Source organism: Varroa jacobsoni, unplaced genomic scaffold (genome assembly GCF_002532875.2).
Source record: "Varroa jacobsoni isolate VJ856 unplaced genomic scaffold, vjacob_1.0 scaffold_1424, whole genome shotgun sequence".
Taxonomy (NCBI): Eukaryota; Metazoa; Arthropoda; class Arachnida; order Mesostigmata; family Varroidae; genus Varroa; species Varroa jacobsoni.
Window position 1 is genome coordinate 124311 of NW_019214326.1, and position 20531 is coordinate 144841.

At 43.5% G+C, this 20531-nt stretch overlaps 1 protein-coding gene and 1 long non-coding RNA gene across 2 annotated transcripts in view; one reads left to right on the forward strand and one right to left on the reverse strand.

The window, feature by feature from the left end:
- LOC111269919 (centrosomal protein of 104 kDa) overlaps positions 1-20531 on the reverse strand; it is an 83650-nt gene that overhangs the window by 59010 nt on the left and 4109 nt on the right. The gene's annotated exons all lie outside the window — the stretch shown is intronic.
- On the forward strand, positions 6681-19445 carry LOC111269920 (uncharacterized). Its single transcript, XR_002685996.2, has 2 exons — positions 6681-6808; positions 18558-19445. It is a non-coding gene; the product is annotated as an uncharacterized LOC111269920 (long non-coding RNA).

Consider the following 20531-nt stretch of genomic DNA (forward strand, 5'->3'; position numbering starts at 1 on the left):
GTACTTGATCGTTTCGTTTACCATTGTGGGGATGCTTACGCGCTGGTCGAATCAATGCCGGATTGATGAAATCAATCAATTAACGCACGGCAACCTAACTTCCCCGAACGGGCTGTGTTATGACCATAGCTCGATCACGTTGACGATGCTCCTTCTTTAGCGCGTCGAGCAAATCGGCATCAATGTTCTAACGAAATGTCTTCCTTCCGATAGTGTTCTATAAATGGTTCTGGTTTAAGGGTGAAGGTCAATTTATGGCTGACCTGCCGCTATCGTAGTATGTGTATAAAACGAAGACGACGAGACCCATAGGCATGAAGACGTCTCGTAGCTTTTATAACAATTACGCTGTTGCGTCACGACATTTTATCTATATCGTTATTCTTTTATCACTCGCCATTGAAATACACTAATATTCTATTAAAGTGATAAAATATGCCTGCATACTGCACAGTCCTACTAATGTTGCCCGTCTTTAAAACTGTATAAACGGAAAATGCGTTCACATCAACATCAATATATGGCGCAGCCTGTGCGCATAAGGCTTTATATATGTACTACAGCGAGAGACAACGGTGTCGCAGCGAATGGTAGACGAGGCTGCCCGGTACAAGCAGGAAGTCGTCACATATACGTGTAACTATAATGTAAGAGCAAATAGGATTTATATATATTCCTTAAACCATATTTCCTGTCTGCATAACCGTTGCGAAGTTCGTGCATAGATAAAATAGGCTAACGCCGATCCGTGCGAATGTTTCTTTCTTTTTTGATCATGGTCAGTCGATGCAGCGTTATTTCTATGTGTACCATATGAAAAACATCGTTGATTTGTTAAATTCTCGAATGTAACGGTTTCATTGTTTTTTTGTTTATATTGCTGTTCTTTCTTTTATCGTAGTGATGCGAATTACGCGGATCAAATTGTTGTGTCTATAACATTAACACCAACAGTACCGCTAGTTTGAATCTTAGACTTTAGCATTTTTCGAAAAATATTGCCAACTTTAACAGATTTTAGAGGCCGTTCTCGTCGGCACAATTGAGACAAAGGTACCGTTTCAGACAGAGAGGGTACCGCTATGTAGAACGATCAACGCATCGAAAATTGATGGTAGAATATAACAAAGTCTTTTGGTTTCGCCGGAAGACACTTTGAAACACGCTTTTGCTAATAGACCTCCTTTGGCACATTAACATGATGCCACGAATCCATGCTCTGGTATGTTACTGATCGCTCATCACAGAATGCACTCGTATAATCCACGTACTACGCAACTATTTGAAAAGGAGCGAAATCTATCAGGACCTCTCACCCGTCTCCACTGGCTTCGGGTTTAAGTTAATGCCACGAATCTGCCTTTCCGGCTTAGAGTCGGCCTGCAGGTTGGGACTCAGCAGGCAATCCTTTTTCCCAACGCCATGAGATGTTGTCGCTGAAGGCTGCTTGAAAGCGTATTACCTAGTTGGAATGTGCCTTAACACATACGTCTCACGTCTAATTGGGCTAAATGAATAGACAAAACCGTCATTACTGCATCGACGGTAAACACCCACAACTTTTTTTATGTATGCAACGTAGATATATATGAAATAGTAGTGGTGATACGGGAGTGAGATTAGGCATAGTACGTATGGTATCCCAGAATACAGCGAGTCACTGGAAAATTAAGCCATAGTAACGCTAGTTTACTTAGCTATTCGATGGGAAAGTGGTAATTGTTACCAGCCTTACACGAAGCATTCACATGATAATGTGTGTCAAACTTCCATGCGGTGCACTGTACTCAGCTGCGTTGGTGTCAACGAGGCGGCTCATATCGAGGCGGCCAGTCCATTCGTCAATAATATACATTGTGCCGCTAATATTGTCAGGGTCCTTGATATCGAAAGAACGTCCTTGACTGCAGATGTGTCGTACAAATATGTCTGAATGCAGATGCCAAATTGGGGGAAGCTCATTGGCTTGCATGGTATAATGGCCAGAAGGAAGATTCGTTTTACGTGGGCTGCGTCACGCGCTTATTTGTCAGACGCAGCTTCGTCTCAGCAATAGTGTATAAAATGTATCGGGAGCGTTGAGAAGCGTTGTAGAAGACTAGCTTAACGAGACCAGCCATTTCCCACTGCTCTTCATTTCATCTAGTGGCATGGCGGTGGGCACGTCCTTGTATATGTGCATACAGCAGTTGCTTTAGCTTGAACATTTTGGGGGCCGCACCGATTAATAACTGCGTCTTCACTGGTGATAGTGACAGACTTATTCAACAGCGACACGTTTAATCCCTACTATACCGGAAAGGGTATTACTGCTTATATGTAAATATAAGTAAATTGTAACTTTGTCCCACTAGCTGGATTCGGTTTATTTCAACGGGTTAGCTTTGCGTGTATCATCCATAGAACAGGAAGGGGACATGAAGAAGTCCGTCGCCATTAATAGAAGGTGCTTGTGCATATTTATTATCTATAAAGCCAGAAGAGAGGCGCGTTTCCATCGACGGTTCACTCTGTGGGATCTGTGGGATCGTTATGTGCGGTCTATTGAGTACTCTGTCGCCACCATTTCCACCCTTTCAAAAGGTCAATTTGCTTCTCCGGTGCGACCTGTCAACGAATTCCGGCTTCGTCGTCCGTCGCCGGACACAGACTGCTACCATGCCAAGATAATGTGGCTAGTCGTCGAAGTACGCGGAGTGACGCAGCCGGCTGCGGTGAGTAACATCTAATTCTATGAACGAATATGCTTTACATATGTTCCTGCTTGCGATGTAGCCGTGCGCACGTCTTCCATACAGCAAGCACCAGCTCCACTATGTGCATCAAATGTATGGGCGAGACTCGGCTGGAGCAGCTGGGGCTAGACCCAGCTGCCTTGGCTGCGGTATAAAATAAGTGTGATGCAGCGCCCATCTACTCGCTAGGAAGCAGCTCTGAAAAGTCATCAGTATCAGCAGCATAAGCTTCACAAAGATGGCTAGGATAGAACGAGATAAATTCTATTCAGCCATCTAACTATTCATATATTTCCCCATCAGACCATTTCATTTCAGACCGACTTGCGGCCGCATGACGCCAGCCGGAAACCACCAGTGATAGCAGGTAACAGCACGTAGGTACGTATATGATAAAGAGTGCCTATTCACCACACGCTATAGCAGAAGGCTGACGGGTGGACGAAACGACTATCTGATTGAGATAGCAACGATCAACAATCCCGTGATAGCAGAGAAGTCCCAGGCAGGACTGATAAACCGGAATTGCTTAGTCATCCTCCTATTAAAGGGTGGTAGCAATGCCTATACTGAATCGATGGACATCCGATATACATAGGCTGGCTGTGTCTGCCTCGGCAGATCCAGCGGAAATATATTACATAACATATATTTATAAAAGGCAGTGCGTTGTCCTTTTGCCATTTTTTTTTGGGGGTGCTTGTCACCCCCTTGACCTTATATTTCCAAGGCAGCTTGTTGGCGTATACACCAGCGGCACATGAGAGCTCACTTTCTAGGCATTTGTGTGCAACTGCACCGAGACCGTACGCGGGCTGTTGGCAGTGAGCGATAAGCACGTTGATCGAAAATTGTATTCTGTCTGAGCTGCCAGACAAGACAGTGTTCACTAGCCGATTCGATGGACGTATGGACGTACAAGATTTCAACGACAACGGCAATAACAGCAACAATAATGATGCCGAATTCGCCCCCTTGAGCTAGTAGGCCCTTGGGCAGAACGGGCAATGTTCAAGGCTTACAGGGCACATAAGCGGAGCAGCATTTCTGTTGGCATTGATAACGTCTGACGTCGCCCAACCTACAGAAGCGGGTGGCTGCAGATGCTGTTTTTTCCTCCCCTGCATTTACGGCCGCGTATCTTGTTTTTCCATTTTCTCTTTCAGTATTCAAAATCTGCGGAGCTCTATCGACGAAAAAAAGTTGTTTTCGTTCCCATAGAGCCCGCGCCCACTGTATTAATTTTTTATCTATATGATGTGCCCCACTATGATATAACAGAAAGATTATAATTTCTCCTTCTTTCCCGAACTTCTCTTCTGTTTCATCTATAAGTATATATCATTCTAATAACGTAAGCCGCGACACGATAATAATCATTATACGTTCGAATTTGTAAGCAATATGGAGTAAATTCTTTCAGCGTTTTTTAAGACGATAGTATGCAAATGTAGCCGTTGCTAATGACCAATGGTTAGAAAAATTGTGCGGAAAAATGTTTTCACCTATATGCGTTCTATATTTGGATATTTAAGCTTTGTATTTATTTTTTTTTTATATTTGTTATTAGTTCTTTCTTTTCTATTTCTTTTTTACTGCGTAAATAAGCTAGGAAGTTTCAATATTTTTTTGTTTATTGTTCATCGGGCCTGTGGCGTCGACGAAAAAAGACGACCATCAGTGATGGATCGCACTGTGTTCGCAGTGAGCTATTTACTAAAATTCTGTTTATAAGACCAATTATCAATAACACTTCGTTGAAGCTTAATGAAATACTTAATTGATCTTTTTGCACTATCGCAGAACGTAATATAGTTCATGCTGACAGAAGCTCTGGATAATAGCAACGGTTATAAACAGATACGGATAACTCGATAACTTTTAAGTAAACAAAAGTGCTACTTTCTAAATCATCTTCAATGATTTGTGATGGAAAACGGTATATGCATGTCCACGCACACTTGAGCTCACCATGCTAACCATAACAGCCATTTTAGTTAACAAGGAATAAAATAACTTTTTGCCCAAAAAAGTTTTTTGGTTCTAAGTTTGGACCACATCCATAAGTATGCTCCATTTCAGATTAACTAGATGAAACTCTTTTAGCCAATAATTGTATTAAACTTTACATACATTATCAACTTTCTGATCAATTAAAATGCTGCCTTACTCAATCCAAACCTACATATCTTAAGCTCGATATGACCGGCTAGGCATTTCTAACGGTCATCTAATCAAGGCTCTCCTTTCTGCTCCTTCGCTTATTCCGATGGTTCCTGGCACCCCATGCTACCTGTCCCGCAGTCCCACCACTTGACCGAGTTCCAAGTTTAGCCGTAGTGTTACAAACGTTTACCGCCACCAACTACTACTAAATGTGGGTTTTTGCCTACAGCAGCTGTAGCAGCGTCGTGATAATAACATTAACGTCAGCCATCCGTGTGCAAGGAGCAGCAAGAGGTAATACCTAGTCATCTGCAGCGATAACTTAGCCCCATAAGAACACTGACATTTTGCTCGGTCGAGACAATACCATTTAACGCAATATCAGCTTGTAGAATTCTATCTTACAGGGTACATCTCAGACACCGACGGAGCGTCACCGAATGTGTAGCGGCCCCTGGCTGAATCACGACATAGTAACTAACGTCCAGGGGTTTTCTGGCTTCGGGTCGTGAGGAGGCCGGCAAGAGAAGTGTCTGGCGCCGCTCTGCCGTAGATTGCGTGAAGCATCAAACGTCGACATAAGTTGAGCTTCCTAAGGCTACGTTGGGCTAACCGCAGACTGCTGTTTTCCGCAGGTCAGCGGCCTCGTGGCCTCCTACAGCTACCTTGCATAGTGCGGCCAGCGTAGCCTTCTATCGTAATATTAGTAGCGTCGGTTGTGGTCACTCTGCCGGCAGGCGCAAGACAAAACGCCGTGGCGCCACACGTCAATGTTTCCTGAATAGTAGGGTAGCCGTGGCTGTAATGGATGTTGCGAGATCCTGCAGCAACGTCCCAATTCAGGTTCTTACTGCCATAGATACCACGCTGTGAGATACTACGCGGCCCAGCACTCTGCTCATAATTCTTCGAAGTCTGCTGCGATTATCCATATAACCACGGTGTGGCTACTTGCCAATCGACAGGTATTCCCTGCGCTGCAACTACCTCTATCTCATTGCAGGCTGCTCTTCAGACCAAATCGAATGCCCCCGACCGCCGGACTGGCACAGAGGCCCGACTGACCTAGATTCAAGTGAAGGGCATAGCAGGTGAACAGGGCGGCCGTGCGTAGGAAGCCACCCATTCGACGTTTAGGATTCATGGGGCGAAACTAACCATCGGAGTTTCTATAGAATCTCATTGCTTTATGCGTCATGCTGCTGTGTGCTCGGGGCAGCAGGCCATAGTTCTAGGACGGTTGACTGCTGCCCCGGGCAACTCGAACAGCAGTAGCATTAGCAGCCCAGAGCGACTGTGTTTGTCCATGGTCCCTAGTGCTACTCGCTTTCGTTTCATAGCGTCCCTAAATGGAGGTCATAATATGACCCCCCCATTGACGCCGTACTCATTGCCGTATGTCACTATGGTCACTGACGCCGTCATCCCAATTTGTTTCAGATTACTCCACCAATCATGAGGGTCTCCCATGGGGTTCGGAGCTCTATTTCCCTGCGGCCATGCTGCGACCAATTATTATCTGTGGGCCAATGTTACCTCAATAGTAATTCGCAGATTGCACTTCCGCGTACGATCACGAGGCCACAGATGACGACGTCAAATCAGTGAACAAATAATGGCGCACTGGAGAGAACGAAAACGGCACGGGTGTTATGGGGATCGGGTAAGGACGCATCACACTCACTCTTTCTCTCTCCCTTTTTATTGCGTGCATCCGGGAACAACGTCGCACACCGAGCCAAAACAGCTGAGATTGGCCTTTATCAATTCTAGCAGCATATGAATAATAGTAGGCTGTCGAAATTAGATTATCAGTGAATTTAGACGATCACGCTAGTAGGTGAACTAGGACTACCCCTAGATGTAATATTATCTGTACTTATGAAGTGGACCGGACGCAACGTTAGGTACGTACGAAGCCTTCGAGTGAGGAACGAGGCAGATGTGTAACATATTGCCATGACTAGTTTAACCAATACGATGTGAATATAAATGATGTTGGGCGGGCAACACTTACGCGATTATCAGACGATTAAAGGCGGCTAATGGAGACGAAGACTGCTAAAACTATAGTGAGAAGAAGACATTGAGATGCACACTCATCGTATCCAGTTAACCTAAGTAAAATAGTCTGGCCGAAGTTCTGTAACTGTAAAGTTCGGGTCACATTGATCGAGATCGAATACGCATAGCTTCAGGGCTCATACGCTTAATGTATACATACGTATATATATGTATTACAATTTTATATTGAATGTATAAAGTACAGACTGAACACAGTGAAGCATCCTCTATTTTAAACACTTTAGCTTAATTTAAGGGTTGGCCTACTTGAACGAACCCCCAATTGGTTGAAGAGCATCACTACTATGTAAAATAGACCTGCTCAGATAAATCCTACTAAGGGCAATTGTTGGCTGGCTAAAGCGATCATCATTGTTCCATTCATCGACAGCCGGTAACTATCGGGCGCTCATAGAGCTGACATAACACATATATTTTTCATTATAATGCTCCTTCGAGTCATAGACCCGCCAAACGTTCGCTCTTTTAAGATGCTATTCTATTTATGTTTATTATCTATCGAAATTTTCGGATCCGAGATCTGATATGGGGAGACATATCAACAGGCGCGTAAACTCTGGCCTACACTAATTAGCCACGCGTCAGCCAGGCACACTCATTACTTTCGATGTGCATTTAATCGACAAAAACATTTTAATTGATGAGGATCCTTTTTTAGTCTTTTAGTTTCTACTATGATATCAAAGTTCACTTAACAAAACAGTATCACGATAACAAAATGTCCGTTTCTTTACGGGTGTAGATGTACATTGGCAGTATATACTGATCTTCTAGTATTTACCATGCGCAGAGGAGTACATTGTTAAAACGACGGTAACTTGAAAGACCTCGTCATCAAAACGATCAGAAGGTATTGTCACAATTAGAAAATTATTTATAGAAGATATAGGGCACTTCAAAGTGCTAATTGTACTGTTATGAAAGCTGCATATGAATGACGTTAACTATATGGCGTTTTATTTACCATAGGTAAGAAAAGTTGAATTTTGTCTGGGTAGGATGGAAACATTAAATAATAGAGGCAATAGAAACAAGCAGATTTACGGCCACAAAGAAAGACTTGTTACCTGTACAACATAACTAGGCTACCTTGTCCTAACGTCACGTGACATAAAACTGTCCTTTTTTTCTCTAAAAAGCGAGCGTTTATGGTTATTCATAAACATTTAGAGTGCATTTCCGGTAGTAGTCCAATCGAGCTACTCTAAAGAGAATTAATCTAATTAGACGACGCTATCACAGGGCACTCGCAGCTCTTTTCCATGGGGCCTGATGAGAAGAAGCTGTGTCCTAGTTTGCAGCAGAGCTTATCGCTCGACGCAATGCAGATAAGTTCCGTCCGTAAGGACAGCATACTGTTTACGTTCTGCTCTAGCTGGCCGGTCACATTGGAAGGTTAAACCCTCCTGAGGATTATAATAGAATATATATGTATATACAACCGTCAAATGGTTGTTGACCTGAACCTTGTGCTACACGAAGATGTCATGAACTAAATATTTCAATAAATGGAGTGAAGGCACAGTGAAGCACGGCGGGTGACGGGCATTCGAACAAAATTAGATAACAGGATTGTGAATTTTTCTTTGAGAAGTGACAAGAAACAAACAAAAGTCAACTGCATAAGCCCGAAATGCCACTTCAAGATCATGTGTATTTCCGATTTCATGCCGAAGGCAATTTTTTTCCCATGTGCGCTTTGTCCACCAACTACGGCTACTATACTTAGTTTAGGAGGCTAAGCTCAGTGAAACTTGGTGGTTTATGCTCGAAACATAGTGGAGCTACACTTTGTTCCATATGGCTGAAAGGGGTTAGCTACGTGACGCAATTCCGAAATGCAATAGCGGACCTAAAAACTTTAAACTTATAACTCAGACGGACCAGTTGCACGTTCTGGGAACAAACACGAGATAAGTCATCTACGACTTCTCGTGCTTGTTCCCAAAACGTGCAACTGGTTCTTTTGGTAAAACAAAGGGAGGATCTTTTGTGCAATGAAGCACTTTTCTCGTTTGAGCTAGCATTGAAAAGCGTTTGCGGTAAGGGTAGCCGCTCTAAAAGTGACCACGGCGTGGAAGTTGCATTATCTATTACGGCGCTGTATTATTTTCTGGCTGTGTCAAAGATGAAATTGGACTTGACCTCTTCGAAACGTGTCGATCAACGACATCGTCAAGAATTACGATACTGACAGCAGCCCAGTGTACCGTAGCTTTTCGCTTCGTCTTAACTCAGGAACGTCGTTCGGCTTGCCCTCGGCGCTTCGAGAGTGACTCTTCCTGACAGAATCATCCGCCTGTACCACTTCTCGTTTGGCCAGACGCGGCCTAGAATTTGTTCGGCTGAGATAGGAAGGGGAAACGAGCCCATCTTAGCGATCTGTGTGTGATCCTGACCTGAGGGCTTAAAACAGCTTTGAAATATCGCCCATATGCATAGCATTTTGAAATTTGCGAAAGAATTTAGAGACATACTTTTTCAAATCCACGTTGCAATTCACTGATGTTGCTGATGTGGTCATTTTGGGGGCATACACCGAATTCATTCCAGGTGGCTTCATAAGCTTGTCGACTGAATAACGCCCACAAAAACTTTCCCATTTCAACTACGATGCAAGTACATAGGAATGAGTCACGCTGATAGACATAATTAGCGGAGCAGACGAAACAGTCAGAGAGTCATTACTGAAGATACTCGAAACAGTGCGAACCGGGCATTGCTTCGAAAAAGTTTTTTTTGTACTGTTGTTTTCGAATCGGTACAATGATTGTTATGATTATTACTACTATGCTGTATAAATTATCATGGTGACGATCAGCACGGCCAGTTAATGGGAACATTAGATTTTAGCGCTGTGTGAGCCCGCGTTCAGAACAGTTAGTGGTAGTTCCGCTATTCAGTAGTCAAGTGTGTACACTTGGCCGAGCGAAAGTGACGCGTCATTTCATTCCGTTACGTAGCGTTGAGGCAATATGTATAGGCGACGGACGGACATTTGCAGTGACAGCCAGCGTAATCAACAATGAATGGCTGCGCAAACGGTGATAGTTGCTACTTAAAAAAGCTATGTCGATGTCAACGATCAAACTAGTTATAAGGCGCCACCTGCGGGGCTTCAGGTATGAAGACCTACAATGCAAAAAATCTTTACATATGCTAGAGCATGACAAACGATGGGTAACGTTTATCATAGTAGTAAGTAGATGTCAAAATAAAGACTAATAATTAGATATTGATATGTGAGCAGACGTGCTTCTCTTGCGGAGAATATATATATTAACTCTATAACAAGCGGATTATAATTAGTGATTTCTTTAAAGTGATCAAATCATGTTTGTGCGCATAAGCTATCTACTATATCTAGGGACTAAATATCGCTGAATATATAGACATCCTATTACGACGTCTGAGAGTGCTTGAATATGTTGAGGACGTTTATTTTTGTTAACTTCTTCATTTACTACCCTCTATAGGTAACAGGCATTTGCGTACGATAATGTAAAGCGAAAGAGGGTTTGTCCACAACGCTACCTGGCGATCCGAGGCGCTCAGCATACTTCTTGCGCTGACCTAATGAAGGTTCACCTCCTCCTGCCTTTTCGATCTCTTTGAGTAACAGTTAAAGTCTACAGTATACGAGACGCGTTGTTACTTATGGCCTGTGCTGCTGTGCTTATTGTCACTATTGCTGACTATAACAGAAGCAGACTGCTGAACGCAAATTCATTTTGTGTGTGTACACTGTCGAAAGAAGTACTTTTAAAGCTTTTATCTGCCTCGCGTGACCGCACCAAGGCGCCTCTGCGCCCAACTCGCTGTTACCTTTAATTCCAACAAGCAAAGCTCCTACCCAACTACCACGCTTCGGAGAACTGGACTATGATAGGTTTGTTCGGTGCTAGTAGCGCGGTATCGCTGTTGCACTGGATCTTTCGGCATTATCTGCTAACTTTCGTTGCATATAGCAACGTCAGTTATGTGCCAAGCTTATCAATAAAGCTGTTCTGAAAAGGCGTTCCGGATAGGTACTCTGAGAAGAAGAAGGAAACGCATAAAAGTTTCTTCTTCTTAGCCCACAATGCTAGGCAGCAACGACCATAGACATTGCGCTCACTATTTATCTCTGTCGTCGCCGTCGTACTAACTGATTGATTGATCGACCAACCTGAAGAAGGCATGCGGAAACTCTTGTGACAGCTACCCGTTTTCCCAGAGCAGATACGATGTCCCGTTGCCCATCGAGGCAGGCGAGGTCAAGTACACGCTCCGTGGGTATGGAAAGACAAAGACGAGTACTCAGACATGGTCGAAAGGACAAATTCGATCTCTTTACCGGATCTCAATGCGGTCGCAGAAACTCTACTGAAAAAAAAGGAGAAGCTAACTACACGCGTTGGAAATGAGTCAGGAAAGAAGTTCGAAAGCGATGTAAGACGAACTAGGTCTGGAACTTTTCAGGCCGATGGACCATGCGCCAGCAGAAAATACGAGAGACGTGTAAACATAGGACAAGACCAGAATGATACAAAGATCTGTTGTCTCACACACAGGTAGCGTTACAGTTTGCAGTATTAACAGAGGAGAAAATCGTGTTAAATTCGACATCAGTCAGCCCGGAGGCAACAATTTAGAGTAGAACAGATAGCACTTAGATAGAAGGCGGACAGGGCGAATCGAAGTTCGAGTAGACTTCAGAAACTCCAGCCGACAACAGTATCACGACTAGCAAACAGCAAATAAAGAAACCATTGAAGACGACCGGGCGTGTGTCGATCTTCTTTATATATTACAAGAGAAATATAGCGAAAAGACTGATAAAATAAAGATAAATCACCACAGCCATTGTTATTGTTACGAGACTTCTACATTGGCAGCCAAGGTAGCTGCGGTCAACCACAAGAGAAATTTAATTGCTCTTTGTTTTTATATATCATGTATGCAGGCATTCCTGTAACCTTCGCTGTGCAAATTTAAATAATTTTGATAGAAAACAAGCAACTAAATTTAAGAAATTTGGCTATTTTCAGATTTAGCCTTTGCTTGTAGATTATTTTGGCCTTTGTCGCGCGAACCTATTCAACACTATAAATTTCCTTGTACCCATATTTATCTAGTTCCAATTTTTCATTGCTTCACACACTTCAGGCCTTTGCTTTTCAGTTTTTCCTTGTTCTAAAAATTCATCTACTTCGTGTTTAAAGCCATTAGTGCCACCATCTGTATACACCTTGGCTTCACTATGCGCTCCCTGTACATATCCTTTACTCTATTTGCCGTCGGCTCTTTTGGCACGAGACTTGGCACTTCCCAAACCCTTTGACTACCTTTCCGCTTTTATACATTACTGTGGGGTTCTGTCCAATTCTGTTTGGCTCTATACAGTTGGTTTGCATTGCTACTATTGCTGCCTCCGCCTGGCACTAGCAGCTAGATAATTTGAACAAATTATCTGCTGGCGTATCCTGTTTACTAACAACACGTCACATATCTCGTGTCCCGTATGCGACGAAGTTTGTTGCTGCTTCATGTCATCCCGGCTGTCCACATCGTCGTTGCCGCTGCCGTCCTTTCTTGGCGTCTTTCAGGTTGCCTTTGAGAAGGCTTCCTTTGGCCTTCTTTTCTTGCAGCTGTCGCACTGCTTCTAGCCAGTGTTTTCCAAGATTCTCACCAGGTCTGGGTCACACCGCAATGTAGTATCGACGGGAAGAGCCGACGAGTATCGTGAGTCGCTGTCGTTTTAAGCTTTATAAGAGAAGGACTACATCGCAACGGTGATGAGTAGAAGGTAAGGCGAGAGAGACGTGCCTGGCCGATAAGGAGAAGACCTACGGTGGGCTTGCCAAAACTTGCCTGGTAGAGTTTGACTAAAAGAGGGGATGCAATAGCGACAGCAAGATCATACGGAGAAATAGAAGGTATCAGGCCAAACCAACGGCGACCGACGGTCGCCCGGTGGGCTTTTTTGACTGGCGAGAGAATCCAATGCAGAGGTTAAGGTCGAAGCTTTGGGCAGTTACGACAGTGTTGGTTTGCCTCCGCCGTTGTTACTATTGACGGAAGGAGCCGTATGGCTATTTCTGCTGTCGCTACTGATATTTGGTCTCGTTGTCTTCATGCCGTTTCCGGCCACAAAGTTTCTCCAGTTCGCCTACATGCCTTATTCCTTTACCCCACTCTTGTCAACCCTGTCCTAAGCTAACCTAGTCTACTGAGCTTCTTTCGCCTGCTGTAGCACCCAAACGGAGCATTCCGTTTTACTACTACTGAAGCTGGGTATCAACTAGAAGCAAGCCTTCGGTTTTCTCGCTTGTAAACGTGTAATCGCGGCCTCTTCTAACGAATACAAGCAACATCGGGTTCGTTCATTCTCGCTAGCAATGGCAGAAGCGGCACTTCTTGGCAACTCGTTTTCTCTCAAGCGGTCTTTGCGCGGTCGACGGGGAAAAGTACATACAAGCAAAGCATGCCGCTAGTAAAGGGTGGCGCAGGTGGCGACATGTAGCCTTGAAGGTCATCAAGAACTCGTCACTGCTGGAGGAAAAAGCAATCACGAACCGCGGCTCGCAACAGCGACGTTGGATTTTGCCTCACTTCGCCAGCAACAACAGCAGCAGCGCCAAAACATAGGGGAATAGGCAATAAGAAGAGAAGTAACACATTCTTTTCCTTCGCCCAACGTTTCCTACTACGTGTCTGCTTTTCGCTAATAACATGGAAGGCAAAGAATTTTCTAAGCCATTCCTATCTATATATTAGCATATATTTGTAAAACTTGATATACTGGGCATATGTTTGCCTTTTTGGTTCTTGGCTATTCAGTTAGACCCTGGCTTTAACGCAAAATGGTTTCTCTGCTAATAATTATATCTATTTTAGGTCGAACAACTTTATCAGAGCACTGGTTTCATTCGCCATTGAACTCCAAACAAAAATATGGACGGCTTGAAGTGTATGAAGAACGTCAGAAAAATGATTTCTTTAGTATAATAAAAGCTGACGCTAAGAAGTCCTCTAGGTCGTGGCTTTGTCTCCTCTGCACACAGCTTTTCACAAAGCATAAATTCGAAGTCTGACGTAAACGTAGGACGTCTGTTTCGTTGTTTTTGATTTTTTCATACCTTGTCCCTGCCTTAGAAAGAAAGGGAAAACTTCTCAGTCGAATTCGTCCTGATAAGGTTGCACACACACTATACGTACATATTGTAACTGACCTGCCATTGTCGCCATCCGTCAGTCTATACATTGTTATATTATCGTCTGGTGCATTTCCTTTTTGAGAAGTTTTGGCGCGCGGGTGGCATATGTCACAGCGAATTTTTCGTGTGTCATCCTAGCTTGGCCTATATAAAAAAGAAATAAACACGTGATTTATGATGTCTGACATTGTACCACTCGCGTCTTCGTCTGACTTTAGTGCTCATCTTGTCACTATAGGAAACAACCAAATCGAGGCTTCAGAACGAGGTCTCTGTTTTTCAAACTGAGTTCGGTTGGGTCGGCTTACATCGTCTAGCGGCCTTGAGAAGGACTTAAAGAACCGATCAGTCTTTGTTCGTTTCTATCGCACGTTTATGAGTTGCACTTTGCCCGACTTCGATAAGTTGTTGCGTGCCGGTATAATGGGTGCAGGCAGCTGTTGAGACTGCTCCAAAATGACTGTCGGTGCTGTTATGCGAGGAAATTTTTTGCTTGTGAGCAGCTACACGGGTTGTTTCAATTTGCTGAACGCATTTGTTACGTCTGATTACTCGCTGATCGTGTTCATCTCATACTATTGTACTTAGCCACACCAAAACGAAGGTTGGTTATTTCCAACCTATGAATGTATGTAAAGTGCAGCTTTCTCTATAAGGTTTTGATAGGGAGAGGTTTTTGAAGATGGGAGAAACGTACAAGTTAATATGACGCTAATAGTATTACTCGTGTAGTACAACCGCTGTTTCAACGTTAACTTCCTATTTGTTCAACTGATTTGCGTGAAAATACAGTAATCTTATCACGTAAAGACAAGTTCCTGACATATGGTCGTTCAGAACCATGGACACTGTGCAGCTCGGCGGTGGAACACAGAACGTAGGCAAATGTATTCAGGACTAACAATACTCGCAGTAATTGGAATAACCGCGGAATACTCAGAAATTGCTACATTCTATGATATATTGACACTTATACCACAATGCAGGAAGGCTGCATCTGACGTACAAAAAAAATAGCTGGTGTCGGCTCTGCAAAAACATCTTGTAGCTAGCCACTTCCCCCCTCCATTTGCAATAATTTCTACCAGAAAGAACGCCATGCAAAAAACGAAAACTGCCATTGTTATCTTTTGTAAATGCTTGAATTTATATACAGCCAAAAAAAATACTACATAACAATTTTTCGTGATAGTGAATCCTCGGTACGGTCATAACTAAACAGCCGTATTTCAGACTAGTGAACTAGACGATTTTAGCACGGGTTTTCCGTTTCAGTTCTATTGATATAATAACGTCGATCTTTTGTAGACAAAACTTCCATGTAAAGGAATCAAGGGATATCTAAGTTTTTATAAGCGTCAGCCTCGAGCATCTTTTTTTACACGCTCGATGTTCGACTTTGTCTCACTTGCAAAGCCTTCTCTAAGCTGCTAACCTGTAGAACAAAACTGCTTCTCATCGTACTTTCGTACCAGCCCAATGGTCTAAAGGCTAGCGGAAGCCCAACGAGGTTCTCTATTGCCAACCTCTATCAATGCTAAGTTGTCGGGCCCTTCGGGCAATTCAGAATCAATGGAACAGCAAAAGACATTGCTGGAGCCGTGTCCGGCTCCGCAACATGACACAGAGAAGTTTAGCCTGCGGCCACCTGTATTTTGGAGTCGGCTCCTCGTGATACGACCAGTTTTTGCCGTTTGACACCACAGATTTGTTACAGCGTTTTGGGCCTTGTGTTATGAATTTTGAACGCTGCCTTAGTTTTCCAAAGTAATCACACATTACAAGCTTTGCCTTGAGTATTAAGTAGACTTACTAAAACTGTTTTTTTTCGTCTGCGCACTTACACCATCAATGCATATCAGGGGCAGCGGGTCCTTTGCAATCGCATGACGCAGTTTGCATAATATATTTTCGGCCTAATATTTTCTCAATGGATTTACTTCACACATCGAATGGCATGGACCCGCCTTCGAATGGTGAAAATAATGATTATAGAATCATACCAGCTGTGTACATAATTAATCTTGAATTTTACCGAATATATACGACTTTTGAAAGTGAATCTTTAACGGTAGCGATGACCATTGTCGCTGCCGCTGGTTTCTTAAGACATCGTCCTCCCGCTGCAGCCGATGCTTTCGCGTTTTCAACTGATGAAGTGATCTGTTCCGTAGCCGCTTCCCTTTAGATAGCTTATCTGACGCGATACAAAGCTTGCCTGGAAATTCTGTAAATTCGTCTTTTGTTCTGTGCATGCCTGAATCCACTTACGGAGCCGTTTTTTTACCCCACTGGGACTCCTTTTCGTGCAATCGCCGTTACCCTTCTAGTGGGTACCGATCCATACGGATCTAAAGACAAATTCACAATACTGTACACGACAACGTATCAGCAAATGAAACACTGTAGCAGTTGTCGTCACTCTTACTACCAACTTATCTCCCGGTCAATGCGGGGAATCGGCGAAATGTACAGCGCCGGGTTTTCATCTTGTACGAACATTTGAGACTGAGGAAGAATTCCAGCGTCCGGCAGCATCAGCTACGGTGCCCAAAGCTAAGGTCCTGGCTGAAGTGACCTGTCGCATCGGTGGATAAATCCATCATATGGAAGATGTCGGACTGAAATGGCCAGAAAAGCGGAAACAAGGTAGCTAGGGAAAAGTTCAAGGAAGAAAGCAATGACAAACGTGAAAATATTAGAAGGACCGGGAATGAAGTTTTACCAGCCTTCTAATATCGTTGCCATAGGAATAATAGTTGTAGTAGTTGTTTCTAACAGCCTTGTATAATACTTAGTCTCTTCAAACAAAGATCTGGTTGCTTTCTTTTGAACTAAATAGCTCGGTAAGCTACGCTTTTACTGACCAAAATACACCCTCACTGCCGCATGCACTAACGAATATTTGTATCGCTAACCACAGCGTTTATTTGTTACCCATGTGACGCTACCATATTATTAAATTAATTTTATACAAGTACGTACGTACGGATCGCGGTCCAGCTGGCAACGTAAGCCGTTGGTGTATCCACTATGCCCATCTTGCTCGTTGATATCCACGTTAGATTCATAGAATAGAGAAAAACTTTGAGTACTGCATTATATTTCTAACGTCTATACTGTTTTTTGGTGGTTAACTTCGCTTTAATAACCGGTCGTGCTGAGCCCGACTCACCTTGCTTCACGTTCGTTGTGAAAATAGTTGCCCCAATGGAAGCCCAGCCAAACAAACCTAACACCATGTGGGCACAGCGAATTAACATGTGAATCGCGAAAAGGCTGCAACCACACTGTACTCGGAGCCTCCAGTGTCGCTTATCTATTAATGACTCAACCTATTCATACTCACGGGTCCGCCGAGTCATCGTTATGGTACCTTATTTAGTGAGAGGCTATACAACATGCAGATCGCCATAGGGAGCTTCGCAATTGAACACTTGGCAATCTTCCACTTAGTCTTTAGTGGCAAGTTCTCTAGCTCGGGCACAGTTCGAGAACTGTGTTGTGACCAAGTGGCTTCGAAAGACCTTGGTCAAGAAGAGGGCGCTCCCTTCATGCAGATCGTCTCGTTCCACATCGCTGCTCACTAGCTTATCTGCAAAATCTCGTTTGTTTCCTTTCAACTGTACTATTTTAGCTTATCACGTGATAAGAAAAAGTCGATCTGGTAAGAAAAAGGAAAGTACACAAAACAAAAACGGGCTGTCTAAAGAAGGCGGTAAAGAGATCTTTGGCCCTTGTGAAGAATAGGCTTCGATTACGGGTTAAACGACACACATGCCCGTGATCTCCACTGATTCTTTTTCTGCTGCTGCTACTTCTCCACTTCTCGTATTATGTTCAACTCCCCACTGGTACAGTTCTAGAGGTTCGGTCAGAGGATTTCGAATTCCCTCCAGCCCTTGTCGTTCATTCGAATTCGTGTCCAAACATCTCCACTTACGACGTCTTCCTCAATTCAACTATATTTTAGCAAAGCTTTCCAGCGTTTCTATTCCAGCTTCAGGCTCCGTTAGAATTTGGATTTGACTGAGCCCTATGGGCCGTTCGTGCGTCAGCGTGTGTACACCAAGTGTGGATAAAATATATTGTTTATACACAGTACACTGCATAGCTAGCTTGGCTACAGCTGTCCAATACTCCAGCTGTCTATCTCTACAAAGCTTTTGAGTATTTTTCAAGAAGGCTTATGTTTTCCCCTACTTGGATCCAACAGGTTTTTATATAGTTTTTTTTTATATATATAGTTTATATAGTTTTTTTTTTATATACCTAAACTTCATTTCATCCATAGCACTACGCTTTCGGAATTGTCTCGGTTATAGCCGACGGGATCTGGGCTGTTCATTGGTTCTACACTTCTCTTTCACAGTTTCGTTGATCGGGCATTCACAATTAATTTGTCTGGTTCTACAATGAAAACTGGGATGGAAAGGGAAAAGCCCTCTTAGTTTATTCTACCGCTCCCTGCCCAGTGAAGGTAACAACAAGGACAAGGACGTCGCTCCTGTCGGAAGCGATGAACAGAACACTTCGATGGATGAAGAACCAAGAAAGACAATGGCCGCTATCGGAAAAAGGACGCGAAATGGAATGCCAGCCGAAAACAATCGTCGAAAGAATTGCGAAGAAACAAGGTTGCCGAGAACAGGACAAGATACAACGTCGGCCGGTTACTCTGCAGAGGTCTCACGAAATAACAAATAAACGAATGGATGGAAGGATTGGTGTGGAAAACGAAGGTGCGCAATGGGAATTAGAGAAGTTGTCGAAACGAGTGGATAAGCTTGCCTATAAGCTTGGATTTGGATCCACTTGGTTAAACAGCTTTTGTGAGCTTGTTATCTGAAGGTTTATGTAATACAAGCTTTACAAGCGATCGCTAACGTCTTATAAAACGTTGTAAGTTTGATAAATTGAGTAGCCGCAAAAGTAATTTCAGTCATATTTTATGATTACATAGAGAGATATGGTTATCAAAACGCATTTGCACCTGGAAACTTCGAGGTGGTTCTATATGGTAAATCAACATGTGAATATGGTGTTGGTACACTAATTTAATGGTGGTAGTATAATGAAATAGAGTCAACGATGAGCCAGAACAAACAACATACTGAGGAATATCTAGCAGACGCTAAGGGGATCCGTAACTATAATAAATAGATGAATACAGGCATGAAAAATGATTAATATAAAAGCAGCTGATAGCTGTACTCAAACGAAATAGAAATACCAATAAAGCAAAAACCTTTTACTCTTACCCACAATCTAGTTTTTTTAAACCTAATAATTATATCGCTCGAAAAACAGCAGTGGGCTGGATATAACATGAGGGATAAACACGTACACAAGGATTTAACCGCTTATCCGTGATGGTACTGTAGTAGCGTGTTTGCCTACTAAACTTAGAAACTCGTGTTGGCCTAAGCTTGAATCCGGGCATAGATACATGGCTCGTCTTATGCTAGCTGCTATTCGTCGGAAGCAACGGCTGACGACCTAAATACCGAACGTAAAACTCGAAACATTTTTCAACTTCGCCATAATAGCAGCGTCGATGGCGACAGCAGATGAGACCAATAGCATTGGTAGCTTGAATCAGCTAAGGGGGCACAAACTTATTAAAATGCTGTGGCAGTTCAACATTACAGTGATCCACCATTACCCTTAAGAGAGCTGTACAGGGCACTTATCACGGCGCGCCGAGACAAAAGACGGGCACGTTATCTGCTTCTGAGGGACAAACGATTCGCCTATGGCTGTCGTAAACATCTCTTCCTGCCAGTAGGTTACTACTCCGGATTTTCGCAAGAATCCTGTAGATTCAACGCGTTTCACAAAAGCCAGCAGGGCAGATTAAATAATAATGGCGATCACGTGGAGGAAGGGGCTAGTTAGCGCCGCCGCATTGAGGTAGGCGAAGCCCCGATGGCAAAGTTAGGGTCAGGCGACGCTGCTTTGTTGAAAGCACGATGTTTTTGAGGAGAGCCCTTAGACCACTTTGAGCTCGGGGAAACGGGCCGATAGCGATACTCGTTCGTCTTTCCCGGCGTAGCGCATACGTTGAATACTAAAATAAAATCCTTACGGAATTGGGCCTTGAGACTTAATGCTGGCAGCCGTAACATGGCCGGTGGCTCAAATCTCCTGGGCTTGCCTTTCGCCTGCCCGCGGCAGGATGGTTTAGCTCTTACTATGCAGGGCTAAACAGAAGCACTGCTGTAGCTTCTTTATGTCGAAATATGTCTGCGGTTGCTGGCGCAACGCACGCCCAGAACTCTACGATGGTGCCTTGCAGTGATGACAATAAAAATTACGTAAATCTCACGCTTTTTACCCTTGCATT